This window comes from Scatophagus argus, chromosome 15, assembly GCF_020382885.2.
Source record: "Scatophagus argus isolate fScaArg1 chromosome 15, fScaArg1.pri, whole genome shotgun sequence".
NCBI classification, from domain to species: Eukaryota; Metazoa; Chordata; class Actinopteri; family Scatophagidae; genus Scatophagus; species Scatophagus argus.
The window spans coordinates 6,727,325-6,747,690 of record NC_058507.1 but is presented as its reverse complement, the minus strand read 5'-3'; the positions used below and the strand labels follow the sequence as shown (position 1 = coordinate 6,747,690).

The following is a 20,366-nucleotide window of genomic DNA, read 5'->3' as shown; positions in this document are numbered from 1 at the left end:
TTTTGCCCTCTCTCAGTTTAATCTAAATCCATTCGAGAGGCTTTATTGGCAAGATAAGATCGCTCTGACATTGCCAAGGCTTAAGTGCATCGCTCCCTCTTTCTGGTTGGCCGGGAGGAGGAAGTAGGTTGGTGGTGAGTGAGGAATGACAGCCTTTATCTTGGTCAGTAAACACAGGCCAAGGGAGTCCCTACATTGTTTATACCCTGTCTTTAACTCCCCCACTCCCATACAGACACACACAGAGGACTGTAACACAACTGCTCACACAGAGACACACACCAGATATATGGATATACAGGCCTGCGGTGCACACTCAAAGACAAGATCAAACCCGCACACATGTGAATGTACACACACTCAGAAGCTGTGGTCGGACAAAGCAGTGGTGTGTGTTTGTGTGTGTTTGTGTGTGTGTGTGCGTGCAGTGGACTGTTGGCAGCCAGTATACAGCGAACTGGTCAGATCCCGGCACACTCAAGCTTCCCTCCTGCCTGCCAGTCTGACCACTAGTGGCTGTGTGTGTGAGTGTGTGTTTGTGTGTGGAGATAATTCCATTCAAAACCTTCAGTGTAGGTCTGCTCTTCATTTTTATCTGCTCATTTGGTATATTTTATGATACTTTGGACATATTTTACATGACACGCATGCTTGTTATGTGTTGTAATCCCTCATTTGTAGAGCTGCCATGTCCTTGTTCACTCATTCACTACTAATATGCATTCAGTGGATTAGTTTAGTGAACAGTGATTTCAGACATGTATCAACATATAGTTTCAAAGCCTCGAGTTTCGCATTATTGCCACCACCATCTTGGTTTTTTGGAATCATGTGTCAGGTGACCATATTTGTACCAGAACGTGGAGCTGGGGAGCTGCTAAGCATCTATCCTGATTGGTTCTGATTGAGAAGTGGTAGCAACTCTGTCTGTCACAAGGTAGCCATGAGTTATTGAGACCATAAACTCATCAGGACGCTGTTTACTGCGGAAATACACCGAACGAGCAGTAGGAATGAAATGCCAGAGGGTAAATATTGTGCACTTATAGCAAATATTTAGTGATAGATTCTTTCTGTCTCTTTGCTGCCTTCAGCATCTCACCTGTCTACCTCATTACCTGTCTCCTGCCCAGCCAAGTGGACCAAATCCACATGATCCCTCTCTCGCCACACAGCCTTGTAACAGTTTGGGCTTGACTGATCATGACTGTTATTGTCTTTTCACTTTCACAGCATTTCATGAGGTGGTGCTATGTGCTACAACAGATCTGTCCTCGTGCAACTTTTGTAAATACTATGAAAGGTTATAAGGAGGCCTGAGTTGTTCTTTGGAAGTGGTTTTATGTTGGGTTGCTGTAACTGATGCAAAAAGCTCATAACCACAAAACTGCTGGGTTGAGAAAGGCAAAGGGAAGTCTAGGCAAGGAAAGTAAACAGGCATAAAGTAAACAGGTCAAGTTGCCCTTGAGCAACACGATGAACTTGAACATCTCTGGTGGCGTTGCTCCTTTGCCAAGAGCCGAGGACTTGTTGACCGTATGAAGGTGAAGCAGCACTGCACCAGGAGTGAAGTGGGCTCAGCTCACCTTCCAACCAAAGTGTCTTTTTTTTTGACAATTTGAGTGACTTTTCCCTCACTTTGATCACGGAAAGGTTGATTTTCCCTACGTGTGTATGGCACCTGTATAATATGCCATCACTTCCTATGATGTTCAGCGCTACATCCTTGTGGTTTCCATGGTTACAGACATTGCTGGATCCCTGCTGTGAGGCAGACATGCACAGACAGCAGACAAATGAGACTTCAACTGGTAGAGCTGAGCCATGCTGAGAGCTGAGACCCAAGAAATCCTCAAATGAGGGTCTTTATTTTCTTTTTTTTTTTCCTGATGTCTTGGTGAAACCTTTTCCTGTCTCTAATGGGTTAAAGTTCTCAATCATGCAAAAGTGGATCAATTTAATAAAAATGATGGGTCTGGTATAATTGGTCTGGTGGTCCAGTTCCATTGTACAAGAGGTTAGGAATGTGTTGAAATGTTGTCTGTCTGAGTCTATAAAGCGTCCACGAAATGGAAATGTCACACCTGTTGCTGTTTGCATGTGTAAGTTTCTGTATTGTTATTTTATTTTTGATTCTTTATAGGAGCAACATTTGCTTACAGTGAAAGACAGTAGCAGCTTGTCTGATTTGTTGGAGATGGGACATTTTAGCTTATCGTGACATTTTGAGAGTTTAGTCAAAATTCCCTCAACAGTTGGATGGGAGCACGGCTTCCCCTCCCCCTTCTCTCAGCTATTTTTCTTTTGTGAAAGCAGATGTGAGGACTCAGACTGAATGATTTTGACTTGTTTTACGGGAGCGATGATCTCTGCTCTGCCTTTTCCCGTCACTCTCTCTCTTCCTTTCTTTCTTCCCTTCCTTTCTTCTCCTTCTCCTTCTCCCTCTTTGTCTTCTGTATCTCCATCATCTGTTCTCTGATCTGTCCAGACAACGCTGACAACGCTCCCCCCCCTCAACCAGTATCTTCTTCCTCTGACTTAAAATCTGTCCAGGTACAGGACCCTCAGGGGGGGAACATTAGAGTCTGATCCAAACTGACTGGATATGTGTGTGTGTGTGTTTGTGTGTGCGTGCATGCGTGTGTAAAATATTTGTCCATGTACAGTATAAAGGAGGCACATGTCGGCATCCTTGTCATTATAATGCAGCTATAAATACTTTACTGCTCTCATTGTTACTCTGTCAGAGCCCTTAGTGTGTGTGTGTGTGTGTGTGTGTGTGTGTGTGTGTGTGTCTCAGTAACCCATGCCTGGGAGAACTGAGATCTGGTAGTTTGATATCGCTGGCGTTCTTTCATCAGTGAGGTGATTCTCCTGCTATGTGTTTGAACTGCAGTGAATCAAAGACAGCTTGTTGTACAGCTGCAGCTGCAGCCGCATCACCTGCTCACCCAATCTCCTGGATCTTTCTCTTCCTCCCCCCTTTCTCCCTCTTTCTCTACTCTCCCTTTTTCTTTATTTTGTAGCTTGTAGCTTTTGTAGCTGTTTTTTGTAGCCGTCTTTCTTGATGCATGCTGATGTGCGCTTCGGTAGCTAAATTCTCTTTCATGTGTTATCAGCCGGTGCCACACTCTCCACACTTAACAGTCACTACAGTGTGTAATCTGCCCATTAATGTAGCTTACAGCTGTAAGGAAGAGTTGACTTTAATGACATCACATTCCTGTTCTTCCACACCAAACTCATCCAACCATGTCTCATGCTGGAATAGAAAAGGGCCTTTGACAAACTGTTGCCACAAAGTTTCCAATGCTGCAGCATTAAGATTTCCCTTAGGGGACCCTAAGGGGCCAAGCACAACCCCATCCCAATACTTTTGTCTATATAGAGTAACTCAAAATGAGCCTCAAAAACAAAAAAGAACAATGCTTGTGCATCTTCTTCTCCATCACTTAAGTTAAAATCGTTTTAGAAGAAACTGTTTCGGAGAATAAGAACTTTCTCAGTGTTCTTAGCATTTGTGTAATGTTTTAAGACTTATAAAATGTGAATCTAGCTTTTAATACTGAGTAACTTTTGAAATTTTGGAAAGCTTACAAAATGCTGCACACTGATTCTGATGCCAGAATTCAGGGTATCTGCTTGGTACTGAGTACTGATTTAATACAAAATCTCACTATCCTGCTTCAAATTTAGACTCTTTACACCACATTATGTGGAGCTGCGAGTTAATGAATTATCATAACTTGCTTGCTTCTCTAAAAGTAGTGCTTAGCCCTAAATTTGTTTTTTTGTGTGCGTCAGTTGCTGACCCCCTGCAGAAAATGTGGAAAGATTTTGCTCCTGTTGCATTTTTTCCAGTGTGACTGTCTTGGAGCTTAGCAACAGGAGAGTCCATCCGTTCTTCTTCATTATACATCTGGATCTTTGATTGGCACCGGGAAGCAGTAATTTTACCTGCACTTGTTTTATTTGGACATTTACTCATGATCTTTGCCTTTGCCTGACTTTGCCTCTGACACAATCATTTAGCCATTACTTTTTTCATTTTTTCTTTCAGAATTAAGATCTTGCAGAACAGAAGGTTGTGCATCTTGATTTATAAAGATGACTTATGCTTTCCTGTTATTCCTCCCTATGAACCGCACATCTCCTGCCACACACACACACACACACACACGGCGTCAGCTCTCTATTATTAAGACATGGAAAGGAAAAGATATTTCTTTTGGGCTTTTATGCTCCCCTCATGGCTGTCCATGAGAACTAAGTAAAAGTTGTTAGAATGAAGTCACACCGAGTGTGCTGCGACAACATACTACAAGGTAAAATTAGCTACAATAATAATGATAATAATAATGATTTGATCCCATACTCAGCCGTTCCCAGTCTGTACTTTTTGATTGCATCTTGATTAAAGACTGAGTCTTTGGGCATCCATCTCCAAAACACAGACACGATCAACTACAAGTCCACTACATTGATGTGGCCCGCGTGTGTAATTACGCTGTAATTTCATCATAGTAACGCTGTGATTAAGCAGTGATTTGCTGGTTTATTTGTAGCAACATTGTATATAGAGTTTCATAATACAAACCAACACAATCCAGTTGACAGGCTGCGTGGGACGTGCGCTCATGGGAACCAGAGGGGCTTTCAGAGTTGTGGTCCTCGGGGACGACTGGGACTGTGTTGTTGTTGTTGTCGTTGATAAACGCACTCCCACAGTGCTTGGGCCAAAACACACAGCAGGAAAAAAAGTTCCCGCTTCAGACGCACACACAGGAAACTCACACACCGTTAGCTGTTGGGCGAAAACTTCATTATTATATCATCATCATAATATCAACTCTCGGGAAAGCGAAAACAGAGCTTTTTGTTTTTCATACCGGCACACGTCTCGGACGCCCTCACTAAATGCTCGCCTTCAAGTGCTTCGTGGATCAGATACTGCGTGCGGGAATATGCACATGCTGTACATGTACAACCGCAGCCTAAATGTATGAGAGCTGAAAGTTCAGAGATGTGGGCCGGAGCCAAAAAACACATAACAAATAGACTGTAGCCTCTTCCTCCTCCGTCATCACTCCATCATCTGCCCTCTCAGTCACACAGGGAATATTTTTCTACTTTGTTCTTCAGTCGGTTTTTCTTATATCCTTGATTCCTCTTCTTGTCTCGTCCCTCCCTCTTTGGCAGTATGTTAAAATCAAGTAGAACTTGTCATAAAACCAGATGGCCGTTGTTGCTAAGGAAGTGATCAAATACACCAGGTTTTTGTTTTTTTTGGGGGGGGGGGGGGGTTGTGTGTGTGTTTGTGTTTGTGTTTGACAACCATTTTAACCAAAAAGTGATTCATTGCTTTATTTGAATTTCTTCAGGTAAAATTATCCAGGTGAACAGAAGAAAAGAAACAATTATTAGTGGAGACCTCCCCAAAACCCCCCTCCCCAAAACTTATAGTTCATATGGAGTAGAAATTTCTTTTTTCCCCTTTATTGTCGTCTCATGACCCCCTAAATTTGTCTTGCAACCACCTGTGGGGGTCCCCACCCCCAGTTATTGACCACTGATGCACACTGAGTGAATGAGATACTGAATTATGGACGTCTTCCTGATTCTCAGTTGCACAGTCAACATCTTATATTTCATATTTTGTCATATTCGAAGACTGAAAGAAGATTTTCTGTTTCACCTTGTTAAAATATTCTCACCTTTTTCCATGTGATGATCAGTTAGATGTGAAAAAAAAATAGGACAAGATTTTTCAAGATTAAATGTAGTCAAAATAAACCCTGTGAACGTATCAAAGCAGAATCCAATCTATTTTGGTTAGTTGTTGAATAGTTTCAGACCATTTTCAAGCAAAAAAAGCCAAACATTCTTTCTTTCTAGCTTTTGCATTCTTAGGATTTAGTGCTTTAATCTGTTTTATATTACTGTGAATTTTATATGTTCTGGTTTTAGACTGTTGGCAGGATAAAATGAGACAATTTATTATGTTGCCTTGGATTTAGGAAACTGTTTCTGTTTTTTTTTCACTAGACCAAATGATCGTACAATTAGATAACTGGCAGATAAATAGTTGCAGCTCTACATTTAAGTATTGCAAATGCATAAGACTGTTCTTACAGTTAAGTTGCTATCCGCATGATGCGAGGGTCAAATCCTGTTTCCATTTGCTGCCGTTGCGTCGTGAGGAGATATGGGGATCAAGTAGCGCATTTTCTGGCATGCGTGAGTGTAAGGGAGCAAAGGAGGTGAGGATAGGAGCTGAGTGGAAAGATTCACCCGTGGGCTATGCAGGCTGTTAAGAGAGAGGCGGTGACAGTGGGGGAAGATACCGAAGGTATCCATCATTTAGGCTGAATCAGAGGAATGCGAGCTCCTCTACCCCCCAGGCATCAGGGTTTATATAGGCCTTGTACTTCAGGACGCCGGCGTTGTCCTCTGTACGCCCTCCTCCGATGGATGCAACATACACCTACAGCATATTAATCACACTCTAAAGCACTGTCAGGCTGTTTTCTCATAAGTCACAGTGTAATTTTCGCCTGTCTCCAGGACTCTGAAATCCGTCTTTATGTCATGATGAAAGCGGGGATGTTGATGGATTGCAAATTAGAAGGGGTATGAAGAGAAGCCAAATGTTTACTCTTTTCTGCCCACACTCTTTTCCCTCTCCCTGTCCCTCTCTCTCTGGCTTGGTCTTTTGTCCACGTGGATGTGTTGCTTGCATTGTTGGGCATGAGGATTTTCTTTCTGTTGGAAAGATGCTTTAACTCAAGTCTCTGGAGTTTTTTTTTTACTCTCTCTTCAAAATTTCAAAGTCTCTCTCTCTCCCTTCCTTTCTGTCTCTCTAAGCATGATGGACTTCCACTCTTTTTAAGTCAGAATATCTCCTCTGTTAAAACCCAGAGCTTTAATCCCAAACAGTGCAGCGCGTCACGGGGAAAACGAGAGTTTAGGGGATGGGAATCTTTTAAAAACTCGGACGAATGACTGATGCTTTTGAAGTGAGCGGTTATTTCCCAAAAGAAGATGCGATCTCGGAACTCAACTTGACACAATGGCCCAAGGCCTTTCTGAATAGATCATTATAACAAGAAGCTCCTCTCCTGATTTTATAATGAGTCTTTTCGGGAAGCTGCTCTTTAGTTGCATACTGAGGGGTGGAGACCGGGCGAGAATCGAAGCCAGTTTCCCAGAGGTTTACTGACTCCTGACTTCAAAGGCCAAAACAGTCACACTGTCACTGCTGCTGGAGGAGTCAAATCCTGAGGGATCTGGAGTGTGTGTTTTTGTGTGCATTTCCACTAGTGGGGAATTACACGTCCAGACTGTTGATGTGAAAGGGCAAGTATACAAAAGAATAAGTAACTATGGCTTGTTGACTTGTATCTTTGTTTTTCGGGTAATTTCAATTGCTGTGGAGATAATTTGTATTATTTTTATTTGCTGTGTTCAGGCATTAGTACTGGATTTACAAGACCAATTTCATCTGTTGCAAGCAGGTGCCAATGGGCTGGTTTGATTAATCCAAATGCAGCTTGACAAATGTAATAAAACCGGGCTGAACACATTTTGATTCAGTCTGATTGACAGTGCGGTATTTATTCTGCCCACTCAGTGAATCCTTTACTCCGAAGTTGATGCCTCTTTTTGAGCATTCAAATGTGATTTATTTTATTTATTTCTTTGAATAGATTGCACACACTTTTCTAGCCAGTTCTGGCACTTGGGTCCACGATCCCGTGTGGGCGGTTTGTGTGGGAGTTACAGACCTCTCCTGCACCAAACCGTACAAGTGCCTATGTGTCGCTGTGAAAGCATCTTACTCCGCATCCCGAGGGTGAGTTTGCATACGTGCACGTAACGGCAAACAGATGTGAGACAGGATGACTGTGTGTCTGCTTTCCGCGTCTGCCAGGAGGAGCTCAGTAACGCCGACTGGAAAATTTGAAATCATGGCAATCACCACCTGCTCATGTTATATGGAAGCACACACATACCTATGCACACTCACATTTACATTTTTAGTACTTACTGGCAGCTAATAGTAAGAAGAAAGACACCCACACGCCTACTTGACTTCTAGCATTTACTGCCTTCTCAACTTTTATGGGAATATGCACACACACACACACACACACACACGCGCGCGCGAGGTTCTGAAGAATAAGCCAGTGACACATAGCAGCATGCCGTCATATCAGATCCATGAGGGATTTGAGGCAGAGGCAGACTTGACTTGGATTTTGTTGGCGAGCTGCGTGTGTGTGAGTGACGCACACACACACACACACGCTCTAAGAAGCTTTTTCAGCACTTTGAGTAGATTTATGACGTGAGTAACATTAAACATACGTAGCTGTGAACGTAGAAGTAGAACTAAAAATCTTTTTAATAACTAGAATTTAGCAAAACAAACAGAAACATGAATGAAATATGATACGTGACATGAAATATGTACATTGTATGACACGTTGAGGCATATTCAGAAAACGTGTTTCCACCTCTCATTAAGCACATTAACTCTTCAACAAAAACGTCTTCATGTGAGTGTAAAAATGTTTTTGGCAAAAGAAAAAAAGCAACATTTTTTTCCATTTTCATCAACCTTTCCTAATGTGATACTTCAAAATGTGCATGACAATATGTCAGACTAAACACTGCTCTTTACCGGTGTGTATTTCTTGAGCACTTCATTGGTGCTGCTAAAGCTGCTACGTGAATTAAATGTAAAAGCTCTGGTTTTTGTGACGTTACACAGTCTCTTACTGAAGATCCTGTAATAGTCCACAACTGACATCACGGTTGGCTGGTCACAGTTAGTGTGTGAGACTTTCCAGGCTATTGGTCAGTGTGTTAGTATGACAAATTGTGACAGTAGTCAGTGTGATGTTCCAGGCTTGCAGCCAGTTAGAGCCATAGTAAAAGCACTGCGTTCCCTCTCTGCCTTTGAACTGCTGCTGCGCTGCTATAATGAGGGAATGTTCTTTTCTGTGCCTAACCCAAGAGAGGGCGTGTGTGTGTGTGTGTGTGTGTGTGTGTGTGTGTGTGTGTGTGTGTGTGAGTGAGTGAGTGAGTCATATGTGCTGCGGCCATTGTCTTTGTACTCTTGACATGTTGGCCTGTAACCAGAGGCCTTGTTGTTTTCCTCAGCCTCCAGGTGACAGAAACAAACCAGGAAGAAACAGTGTGTCTGTTAGCCTGCATGTATGAGGATATATGTTGCCCAAGGGTGGATACTTTGCTGAGGTATATATCTTCTCACAGTAGATCACTACGCTCATGTTCTACTTGGAAAGCTTTGACCTACAAGGCTGGGCAGCCTGTCAAGAAAATCTGCATGAGTTTGTGCTAATGCACGCGCTGTGTGTGTGTGAGCGTGTGTGTGTGTATGTGTGTGTGTGTGTGAGATGACAGCAGAGACAGGTAACCCGCCCGCCCTCCTCCTCTTCAGCTCTGTTAAGTCCTGGTTTGACATTATTTGAGTCTAATAAGTCATACTCAAGTTAGCTCATGTAGTAAATCTTTGCCATTGTGCAGCCATATTACAAGCACATGTGCACACACACACACACACACACACACACTGTAGATACACGTAAATCCAGCCTGCAGCTATATTTGGAAGCCAGAAAAATCTCTCTCCTTCCTTTCTTTTGTTTACTTTGAATCTCTGTTGAGACCAAACCCAGTTTCATAACCTGCTTGAACAAACAAACTCTTTTCATTATGTTGCATTGTTTTATGCTCATTTCTTTTTATTTTTACACAGCCACTTACTGGTGTTTTATTCAGCTTTCTTTGTAACACAGTCCTTTTTTTTGCTGCTTTTGTCTCTTGCTTTCTCTTTCACTTGTTGCTTCTTGAGTAAAACCAGAGCTTTTCTGTTCAGGCAGTGGCAGCCAAAATGCAAACATTGTTTTTCGTTATCTTTCATCTTCTATTTTACCCTTTTGATAGGATCTTTCCTAATATTTATGCACAAGCTACCTTCCTGCACGTTCACTAAATCTGTTTGCTCTATTAAATTTAAGAAATGTCTTAACTGTTGAAAATTGTAGGAATAAAATTGCCTACGGACAACTGCCCTTTGTAGGCAAACAAAATGTGTTCATGTGTCAGAATTAGTTGTAGGCCATTTGTGCAGTGGAAAATATCTGATCATCTTAATCCAACCAACACTGTGAAATATCATAATTTAATCGACAATATCGACAAATCGACAATATCGACAAAATACATCATTATTAAATAGCATTTTATCGAGTGTCATGTCAGTGTTAGTTGGTTTAGTTGGTTAACTAGCTTTGTAACACACCTTGCAGTTGCAGAGTAGGATGACAGGTTTTAGTGCGCTGATACGTAAATCACCACCAATAGTCAAAGTTTTAATACAGCTAAGTTTGAATGCACAAAGTGTTGGTCCAACTAGCTGGGGCTGTGTCCAAGGATTCACTCACTTGAACTTAGTTCTAAGTCTCTCTTGCTATTCACAGTATGTTGTTTTTTCTGTATGGATGTATGTGCTATCTAATATCCCAGAAGTGCAGCATATTCTGCAAGATGTCTGCTTCTCATTAGGAAAGTCTAGACCTAAACCCTGGGCTTAAAGCAGCAGAGCCACAGCCACATGCTCGGCTAAACCCACATCCCAGCCGGAGCCTGTATGCACATGGCATACACTGAGGTTTTATGGATAAGGGAATGAAAAATCCTGGTGGTGTGTGTTGATGTCTCAAACAGATGAAATAAAATGTCAAGGAAAGCACCAGCAAAACATGAGCTCACAAAGGAGCAAAAGAGAGAAACTGAGACATGCTGTTGGTGTTTAGCTTTCGGGACCCTGAGGAGGGTGAGATTCACAGAGTGGATATAACTAAAGAGGTGTTGATTAAGAGATGAAAGAAGAGCAGAGGGAGAGTGCGTTGGGAAGAAGACGGTAGGAGAAATTATGAGTGGATGTAGTTGTAACACTGGGAGATAAATGAAAAGGAACGCAGAGACAGTTTTGGGGGTGGCCCGTGGAGATGTGGACCAGATGGCGTAGACATGGCCCCGTCTCTGTCGATCAGTTTGTGTGTGTGACGCACTCGGGGACAGCGAGGCTCGCAAACATGTGCACACATTTGAACCCTGAGATGAAAAGGCAGCCGGACATTTGACCGTGAGCAGTGACCGGGGTCACAAACACGACTCCAAGAATAGACTCTAAACACTGAGGAAGAAAATAACCCAGTAACAGAGGACTGGACATGTGTGTGTGTGTGTGTGTGTGTGTGTGTGTGTGTGAGAGTCAGAGAGCAGGAGAAGCAGATTTGTTGGTTTTTCATGTTGTTTTTTAAGTGCGTTTGTGCTGTTTATTTGCAGGCTTAACTGAGTTTATAAATGAGCAATCCAGTTACTTTTTTTAAAGTCTTACTTTCATCCCTCGCTGTAATGAGTCCCATAAGCCATTTGATATTAATTAAATCTTAATGTTGTGTCTTAACTGCTGTTCCCACTAATTTTTTCCCTCAGTTGAGGTTATGTACAGCCACAAGTTTAATAGGTGGGAGGGAGGAGAGTTGAGGGAGAGGTGACAGGAGTCAACTTTTATGGTCTTGTTTGTATGTCGGGTTGTAAATACCCCCATAACAGGCTTAAAGTGACAGCTGGTCTCACAGAGTGTCATAGCTGGTCCTGCTCAAACTGTACTGTACAGTAAAACGTCAGGGTGAAAGTCTTTGGGCAACTCATAGTTCACAGAATGATCAATAATTAATATTAAAACTTATGCCTCTTGATACGTCTTGATGCATTTCAAGTTTTGATCGATGATTTCCTTTTTCTCGCTGTGTGACTGTATACTTCTTTTAAAACATAACAATCCATAATAAAAACCAAACAGATGAATTTAATTCTGTTACCTTTGCTCACGCCCAACCAGCCTCACCAAAACTGAAGAGGAAGCCTAACTCAGGACGTTAACATGACTTATTTGTTTACTTCTGTTTCCTTTCACCCTCCAGCTGGTTCAACCTGATCTTATAAAATTGTTACAGGCTATCATAATGTTGCGAATTGGATTTAAATAACATCTCTGTAGCAAGACATAATTTTTCAAGAGAAAATCCCTATCTAATTTTTCCTCCACCCCTAGTAAAACACAGGGTTTCAAAACAGACCAGAGCGTTTTTTGGGGGGTCTATGAGGAGACTGGTCATTTCTCAAGCTCAAAACTATGGTTAGGATGACCTCATCTCTGCCTTAATGGTTTTCAGTAAAGAGTTTAAACCTACAATGCCTGTGAGTCAGGGTCCTAGAGGTAGATGAAATCCACTAATAGTAGGGATGAATTAGATTACTGGCATACATCATGGAAATGAGAGGGTTGGTCAGGCCCAATGGTCAGCAAAAATCAGTCGCATGAGGTGTTCAGAAATGTTCATCTCCACATACAGCTTATAGGAGGAGGAAAACATCGCAAGATCAGATAAAGACCTTGCAGAGATGTTGTACTTGCCACATTTTGTTGTTTTATCAAATAAAATAAAGAAAATTATGTTGTTTGGATTGGAGCTAAACTCTGAGCTCAAACATTCCCTGGATCCAGCTTATGACGTACGGGGATTTGACTCATGCTGCTTTTCTTTGTTATATAGCATTGAATATCTTTGGGTTTTGGACCAGATGCAGCTGGAAGCTCTTTCGTGTATATACTATTGTCGCACAGCCTTGCATTTAATACGAAGTTGACAAAAAACAAGAGGGACTTTCAGATGTCAAGTCAGAGCTATTTGGGGACTGTTTTTCTTTTGTGTCTGTCCTTTAACATCTCGGGGGCCACATTGGGAATATGGGTTCTCAATTTAACATGTTGTCTCATTTTTTTTTTAGATCTATGAATATATTGGCCAATATGTTGAGGCTGCAGAAGAGATGACGAACATGTGAGATAAGCTTCGCCACAAAGTCCTGATTTAGATGTGGTTAGATGTGCAGGGCGGCAAGATAAGGAGGGGGTGAGTCAGAACAGGCGGTTCAGAACATGATGACGACGGACCATGGCGACAGGGGTTTGCGGTTAGAAACCCTAATCTGCTCCTCATATGACCCACTGATGGACAGGGACAGCAGTTAGCCTGCCACACATGCACATACTCAAACACGCACACACGCACAGCCCTCAGACTAGTTAGTCTAGCGTCGGTTCTCCAGTCTAAACATGCTCTTATATGGATTTCTGTTAAAATCTGGAGATCTCCGCTCTTTCCTTCATTATAAACACACAGACCTGCTGCCTGCGTGTGACTGCCCGGTGACCACAGACGTGTCTGAAAGTCGTCCAGAAGACATCTTTAGGGGAGCGAGAATGAATGGTTTTTATATGTCTTCCTGTGACATTGTATACGCTGCCTGTCACTGATGAGATGTCTTTAAGATGTTACTTTTGGACTCCCAGACGAGAAACTTCTTTTGCAGAGTCCTCAACATTTATACGGCTCTTTTCCTGCTGCCCATCTGTGTACAGAATTAAAACTCTGTCTAAAAAAATGTTGAAGCATTACTCTGTCACTTCTCAACTTGTCATTGCCCTCCTGCCTGTTAAAAGACAAACATCCAGACTTGTCTTGGTGGCGCTACTGACGTCCCCACAGTCAGCTCCATCATGCTGTCACTTCACAGCTTATTTCGATGGTTGTTGCAGTTTGCTTTCACAAGTGTTGTGTTTGAGCACAGTATCCCCAACAGAGGATGTATGTGAGGGAGTCTTTGTGTTACAATTTTTTGCATAGACGCTGCTCTTTGAAAGATGCCTGTAGTTGCAAAGCACTTTGGCATCTGGGGAATGTTTGAGTCCAGAACTTTTTTGGAACAAGTTATTCAAGTCTGAGCAGCAGTGGGACTGGGATTTGATGTGGTTCTGGCTGGTTCTGACTCCATCTTGTCTAGTTTGGTCTACTTCTCTTCCACACCTCCTGCCTAAGTGTGTTCACCCCTTTTTACTTGTCATGCTGGCTATGCTTCTACAGCTCTAGCTGTGGTAATTCTTTATTATGGCATTGTACTATCAGATATCTCTGGTTCTGCTGCATCAATTTAGTTTTTTTTTTAAGTTCTGACATTGTTTTAGGAGTGCTGTGCTGAATTGGTGAAGTGCTCCTTTAAAGGAAGATGGAGATCAGGGGCAAAATATTGACTGGGAAATCCCGATGTTACGTTCATGATCAACATTATAGACAAGAAGTAGCCTAACAATGTCCAGCCACAGTATTACACCAGGGCTGCTGACCATTTAAAAGACAGTGCTGTCTGGGTCTGACAATTGCTTATTTTTGAAAGTCTTAATCAAACAGTGTGTAAACATTTCTCTGCTTCACAAATAAACCAAATGATGTGTCACTGATCTGATGGAATGGACAGATTTATTGCTCTGATTCATGTTTTGGCTGAGCTCCGCTGCTCCAAGCGCTGAGCCTTTTCCTCTCGGCTTCGTTCCCCTTTTAGTGTGTGATTCTGGATGTGGCTCGTGTACGCTGGTTGCCTTTGGGTCTGGACTGTAGGTGGTAGCAGGAATAAACTGTTTACTGGCTGAATCCAGGTCAGCTGTCTTAGCACATTACATTCGATTTATTTGTGTGCCCTTTGTCTTCTGTGCCAGCATGTGTGTGTGTGTGTGTGTGAGAGAGAGACTCTTTGTGCATATGCACAATGCAGCTAAAAGCATGACATCACCAAAAATGTGTTTTTTAAATTTGCAGGAGTGCTGGGGCCGGGTCACGGTGAGCTTCGGGCAACGCAGCATGGACAGATGTGGGTGTGTGGACGTGTTTTTGTTTGTGTGTAGGTCTGCAAGCTTGTATTCATGTGCAGGTTTGCATCTGCATGGGTGAAGTGCAGAGGTGTAGTCGACTGTGTTTGTATCTGCAAATGTGTGAGTGCACTCTGTCCTGTTGTGTGTCTCTGCTGTGTCTTGTGTGTGTGAAATACATATAAATGTGTGTGTGTGTGTGTGTGTGTGTGTGTGTGTGTGTGTGCGTGTTTGTGTGGGCGGGTGTACATACTGCAGGTCTGGATCTTTTGAAGCCAATGCCAGCTTTCATCATCGCCTCATGTGGCCTGCAGTGTTGCGATTTTACAGCATGTTTTTTCTGCCCTCTGCAGTGCAACAGCAAGACATGTGTGAGTGAGTGTGTGTGTGTGTGTGTGTGTGTGTGTGTATGTGGTGAGTGTGAGACCAAGACTGCCTGTTAGCCTTATAAGGCCAACCAGGAAACATTTAAGGATAAGAAAAGATGTGAGTCACTGTTTTCCTTCATCTGCTCAGAAGCACAAAAACATCCTCTTCTCTGCCCTCAGTGCCTCCCTGAAGGGGATGTATTGTGTATGTGTGTGTGTATTTGTGTATGTGTGTGTGTCTGTCCATGCAAAGTTACTGTCTTGTTCCTAATGAGGTGCTGAGCTATTCACACAGCCCACTTTCCCGAGAGATATGAGGAGCGCTGGGGGAACAGCTGGTGTTGCACTGGAGGTGTAGAACTGTGGGGGAGCACTCGTGCCATCTTGGCCTCTAAAGCAGGAGCACAAGCCCAGTTGGAGAGGTGGAGGAATGAATGAATGAATGAATGACAGAAATAATGGAGCAAGTGACAGTGAGAAGAAGCAAGTCTTGCTGTCATATCTGTGCAATGAAAACTGAAAATGTGTTTTTTAAGATATTTTCACTGAAGCAAAATGACAATTTTCCCCAAAAAGACAAGTACACATGAGAAAAGAGAAACCAACAAGATTCCCCTTCATAATTCACTAGCCAAGGTAGTGCAGGAAAAAAAAATCAAAGAAGAATCTTTGTGTTTTGCTGTGATTTGCTATTTTACAAACTTCAGAATCAGATGAAGCGAAGGATGTACACTACATAGACAAAAGTATTGGGACACTTTATTGTTGAATTCAGGTGTGGTGTGAGGCTGTTGCTCAGGGTTTGGGCTCGGCCCCTGACTTCCAGTGAAGAGAAATCTTAATGCTTCAGCATACCAAGACATTTTGGACAATGCTATGCTTCCAACTTTGTGGCAACAGTTTGGGGACGGTCCTTTTCAGTCTGTCAGAAACATGTCAAGGTCTTGACCCTTAATAGCAAATGGTTATACAGCTATACAGCTACAGGTGGCAGGAAAATCTTTGATCTTTGATGTAGAATCTGAGCAGCATTGAGGATTGTGCCAGGAAAACTAATCTCCCATTCTGTTTCAGGAAACCTAAATAAATCTTAACTCAGCAATAACAAATACTGAATAAATAAGGAGGAAGTGGGAGTGATGACTAATAGCACCGGTGTATTATTGAGAAGTGTCAGGTTATACTGGCCTCTCAGCTGGCAACAATCAGCTGATGAAGACTGTGAAGGATGAATGAAGCAGCTGATGCCAGACAGGTAATGCAAGCACAATTTCAGTAACTAACACTGTGCTTCATGAATAGATGTGGGGCTGCAGCTAATTTATTTTCATTCATTTCAACAGATTTGCAGATTATTTTCTCAAGTAATCAGTTGTTTATAGAATGTCAGAAAATAGTGAAAATGATCAACCCTGAAACATCCAGTTTAGTATCAGATATGACAATGAAACCCATCACATCCTGATATTTTAGAAGCTGGTATGAGCACATCTCGCACATTGTTGTAACTCCAGTCTATTCACCATTTCTCCATCCGTGCTGCCTCTAGAAGCAGAAATGCCTTTAAAGCCCCCTCGTGCCTGCTGCGTTGCCCTTCAAAGACGTTTGGACTTTGTTGTTTGGGAGGCAGAAGTAATAGAGAACAGATCAATCATCGTCTGTCATAACATTAAGACGAATACCAACTATACAAATATAAATCAGTGCTCTCTTTGTCCTGTTTTTCCTTTCACTGTTTACATAAAAAATGCCTTCACAGTGATTTTTAGAAAACTGTCCCTGTAGGCCTGGACCTGCCTGCACGCAGCTCAGTCCTGTTCAGCCCTGACTGCTGTTCTGACCCATAAAGACCAGGGGTGTCGCTCTATCAAGCCTGCAGACATGGTTTCAACACGGACAGCTGTGTGTGTGTGTGTGTGTGTGTGTGTGTGTGTGTGTGTGTGTGTGTGTGTGTGTGTGTGTGTGTCTCCAGAGTGCAGTGATTTGTGTTGTCAGGAACCTGGGTCTCATCCAGACAATAAGTTTGGCAGACTTTAATGAGAGAACCCCCGAGCCTCTGCCAGAGACACACACACACACACATGCACACACACACACACACACACGCACGCACACACTTGTTTATATTAATTTTCCAGTCTGATAACAAACATATGCTCTTCACATGTCTGTCTCTTTCTCTTCATTTTCTCTCTCAAGATTCTTAACTATATTGTGTGTGTGTGTGTGTGTGTGTGTGTGTGAGGCATAAACACATGGGTAAATATAGCAAAAGGACATCTTCGTGGAGGCCAAGAACAGTCAAACCATCCAAATGCATGCTCATGTGGCCTGTGTTCACATGCACAAACTGCATGTGAACACACCTGAGTTGTTTATTTTATTCTTTCCAAATCTAAAGAAATTTTTACTGTCCTTTAATACTTAATTGTGTTATATATCCCCTCTGATCCATCTCCAGCCTGTGCTTTGGCTCATGTACAGACGTCTGGTTTGCATAGCAGTTCCCTGCTTGTCTCTGTGTGGGACCTGGCAATGCTTTTTTGGACTCCAGGCCCCCCAAAAAAACACCAGCTCTCCCCCTCAACTTAAGACTGATAAACTTGTGTATCTGGCATGGTCAGCAGAAACCTCCTGCTGTGTTTTACATGTTACGTGTTTAACTTGCCGTATTAAAGGAATTGTTGTTTTACTTGACAGAAAATGTTGAAGAGAGGAGGATAAAGAGGGGATGATTTCAGGATTCAAACCTGAAGAGATTTAGTCTTCTGAGCCATCAGGAATCTATGCAAATATTTGAATACTGACAATTTTGGACAATCGGATTGTCAACCTTGCCATCTCTGTCTCCTTCTTTTTCTCAGTCTGACTTTCACTGCAGCTGTAGTTGACACAGAAAATGATGATGACTGTGAAAGTGTGGCCCGGGCCTGACAAGGACAGAGCTGTCTGCCAGACTATCAGTCTGTCTGCACCTCTGTCTCGAAATGACAGCGAGACAGCATTTTGATGCACGGCTGATGAACCAACTCTGCTGCAGAATAAGTTTGTCTCCCATTTTCAAGGGAATAAGACTGTGTGTGTGTGAGTGTGTGTGTGTGTGTGTGGAGGAGCAACAGACACTTAGAAGTCAGAGTAAATAATTCATGAGAGAAGCAGAGAAGTGGGTCAGAACTGCATTTAGCTTGTTGGACATTTGTAAAGATCAGAGTGTGGGAGAGGGGAAAAACTGAGAGAAAGAATTAAAGGAAAAAAGGATCGTTTTTAAACAACTACCCTGATAGTTTTGAATATTAAAAAAACTGCACAGCTTGTTGTGTCTGTATGGATTTCCTTATGAGTGTGTGTGTTTGTGTTTCTCAGAGGAGAGAACTGTTGCATAAAGCCAGTAATCCTTCTTTTGTAGCTACTGTTGTCGGACAGAAGTCAGTACCCACAGAGCCACTGGGCTCTGTCGCGGTTCTGCTTAGTATGTGCATTGCATAGCAGAGCTCTCTGTTTTCTCTGTGTGATCTCATTAGCACCACTGTAGTTGTGCGTGTGTGTGTGTGTGTGTATGTGCAGTGAGAGGGCTAGTATGGGCCTGTTCTCTCTCCCTGGGGGTATGTTTGGGGTTTCTTTATGGGCCTTCTTCTTCACAAAGACCCACTTCCCCTGAGAGGCCCCCGTGGCCCCTTGTTATGTACCCATGAACAGACACACACATACGCACACACACACCCACTCATACACACACAGCAAAACAACATGCATGTACTAGATACACAACCTCCTCCTATGCACACATGCTTATGTACACGGACACGTGCCTCGACATACTTTTAGCGTCAGGATCGGAGGTTTGTGACAGAAGTGGCCTCCAGTGATTTAGAGCTTCCTGTTGAAGGTCAGATTGAAGGGGAGACTTTTTTTAGATGGAGGAGAAAGACAGGATTGAAAGAGGGAGAGAATAAGAGGATGAGAAGGAGAGAGGGGAAGAGGTGGTCACAATAATCACGGACAAATTCAGAGAACGCAGTCAGTCAATCTACCTTCCTTCATTCTCTGTCTTTGAGGTTCAAACACAGAACAAAGAGAAAATGTGAAGGAAGCAAAGGATAACATCCACTTCCACTGCAAATCGCATTATGGTGCCCTTTGTTAAAATTTCATGTAAAACATAGGGTTTATTTTCTCCTTGCAACATCCTTAAAAATAAACCTAAATTGTTCATGTCCAAAGACATTCCTGTTTTTAGCTGTAAGCTTTGGCTCGTTGACGTTGAACTGAAAGCTGAAACCTCCATCTATCTTCAGCCAACTCGCCCATAAATAAAGAAAAAAAAACAACACTTGGCTTTCACTAAATCATAGCAAGGCCTGAAAAGGACAGACATAATGTGTGTGTTCACTAGTGAATCATCTTTTTCTGTAATATGTGTCAGTGAGGCATTTGCAGGCATTCATGAGTGGGTGTGTGCACGTGTATGTGCAACACCAGCGGAGTTTGTTTACATGCTCAGTATCACTTTGGGGAAGCCATCGTTTACCAAGACATACACTCGGATATGAAGAGTGTGTACAGCGAGGACTGAGGGAGTGCGTGCGTTTGTGCGCAAACGTGCGCGCGATTACCCTCCTGTAATATTAAATTTCTGACTGTTAAGATTTCAAATGCAGCTTTCCGGGAAGTAAGATTTCCTGCTCGAGTCTGATTCAGCAGCATCCAGCTGTTGTGTTTGTGAGGGGAGAAAGCGAGACATGGAGAGGGATGAGGTGACCGCCTGTTTTTTTCATAAAACTCCTTAATGGTTGTTTTTCCAGGTGCCACAATCCCCCACCCCCACTTTTCTCCCACCCACAAGCCCACCAATCATTCCTCCCTCTCTCCCCCGTTGCTCTTTTTCACACTTTTGAGTAAGAAGCTCCAGCTCGATAATTCCCTCAACAACCCTACTCTACAGATCAAATGTTCGTGCTCTCAGTCTGAATTGTGATAACCTTTCAGTGATGTTTTTTTATCGTCCCGCGGTTATTCTGAAAATCCTACTTCACAGGTATGAACTTAAATAAACTATCTGCTTTGTGTACGTGTTGGCAGGGCTTTCGCAAATGCTTTAAATCATTTATTTGAGTACAGCCTTGATTTCTTTATAAATCCTTTGTAGATTCAAATGAACAAAAGTTCGATTTTCGATTTTTGAAATGAAGATACCA

General features: G+C 42.6%; 1 protein-coding gene across 6 annotated transcripts in view; it reads left to right on the top strand.

The window, feature by feature from the left end:
- The window catches only part of ppp2r3a (protein phosphatase 2, regulatory subunit B'', alpha), a 57,642-nt gene that overhangs the window by 8,775 nt on the left and 28,501 nt on the right, over positions 1-20,366 (top strand). For 2 of the 6 annotated variants that reach the window (XM_046412369.1, XM_046412371.1), the window contains exon 3: positions 12,889-12,941. The exons of the other annotated variants lie outside the window; for them this stretch is intronic. The gene's annotated coding sequence lies outside the window, so the exon portion shown is untranslated. The remainder of the gene's footprint in view (positions 1-12,888; positions 12,942-20,366) is intronic. 6 annotated transcript variants of the gene reach the window in all.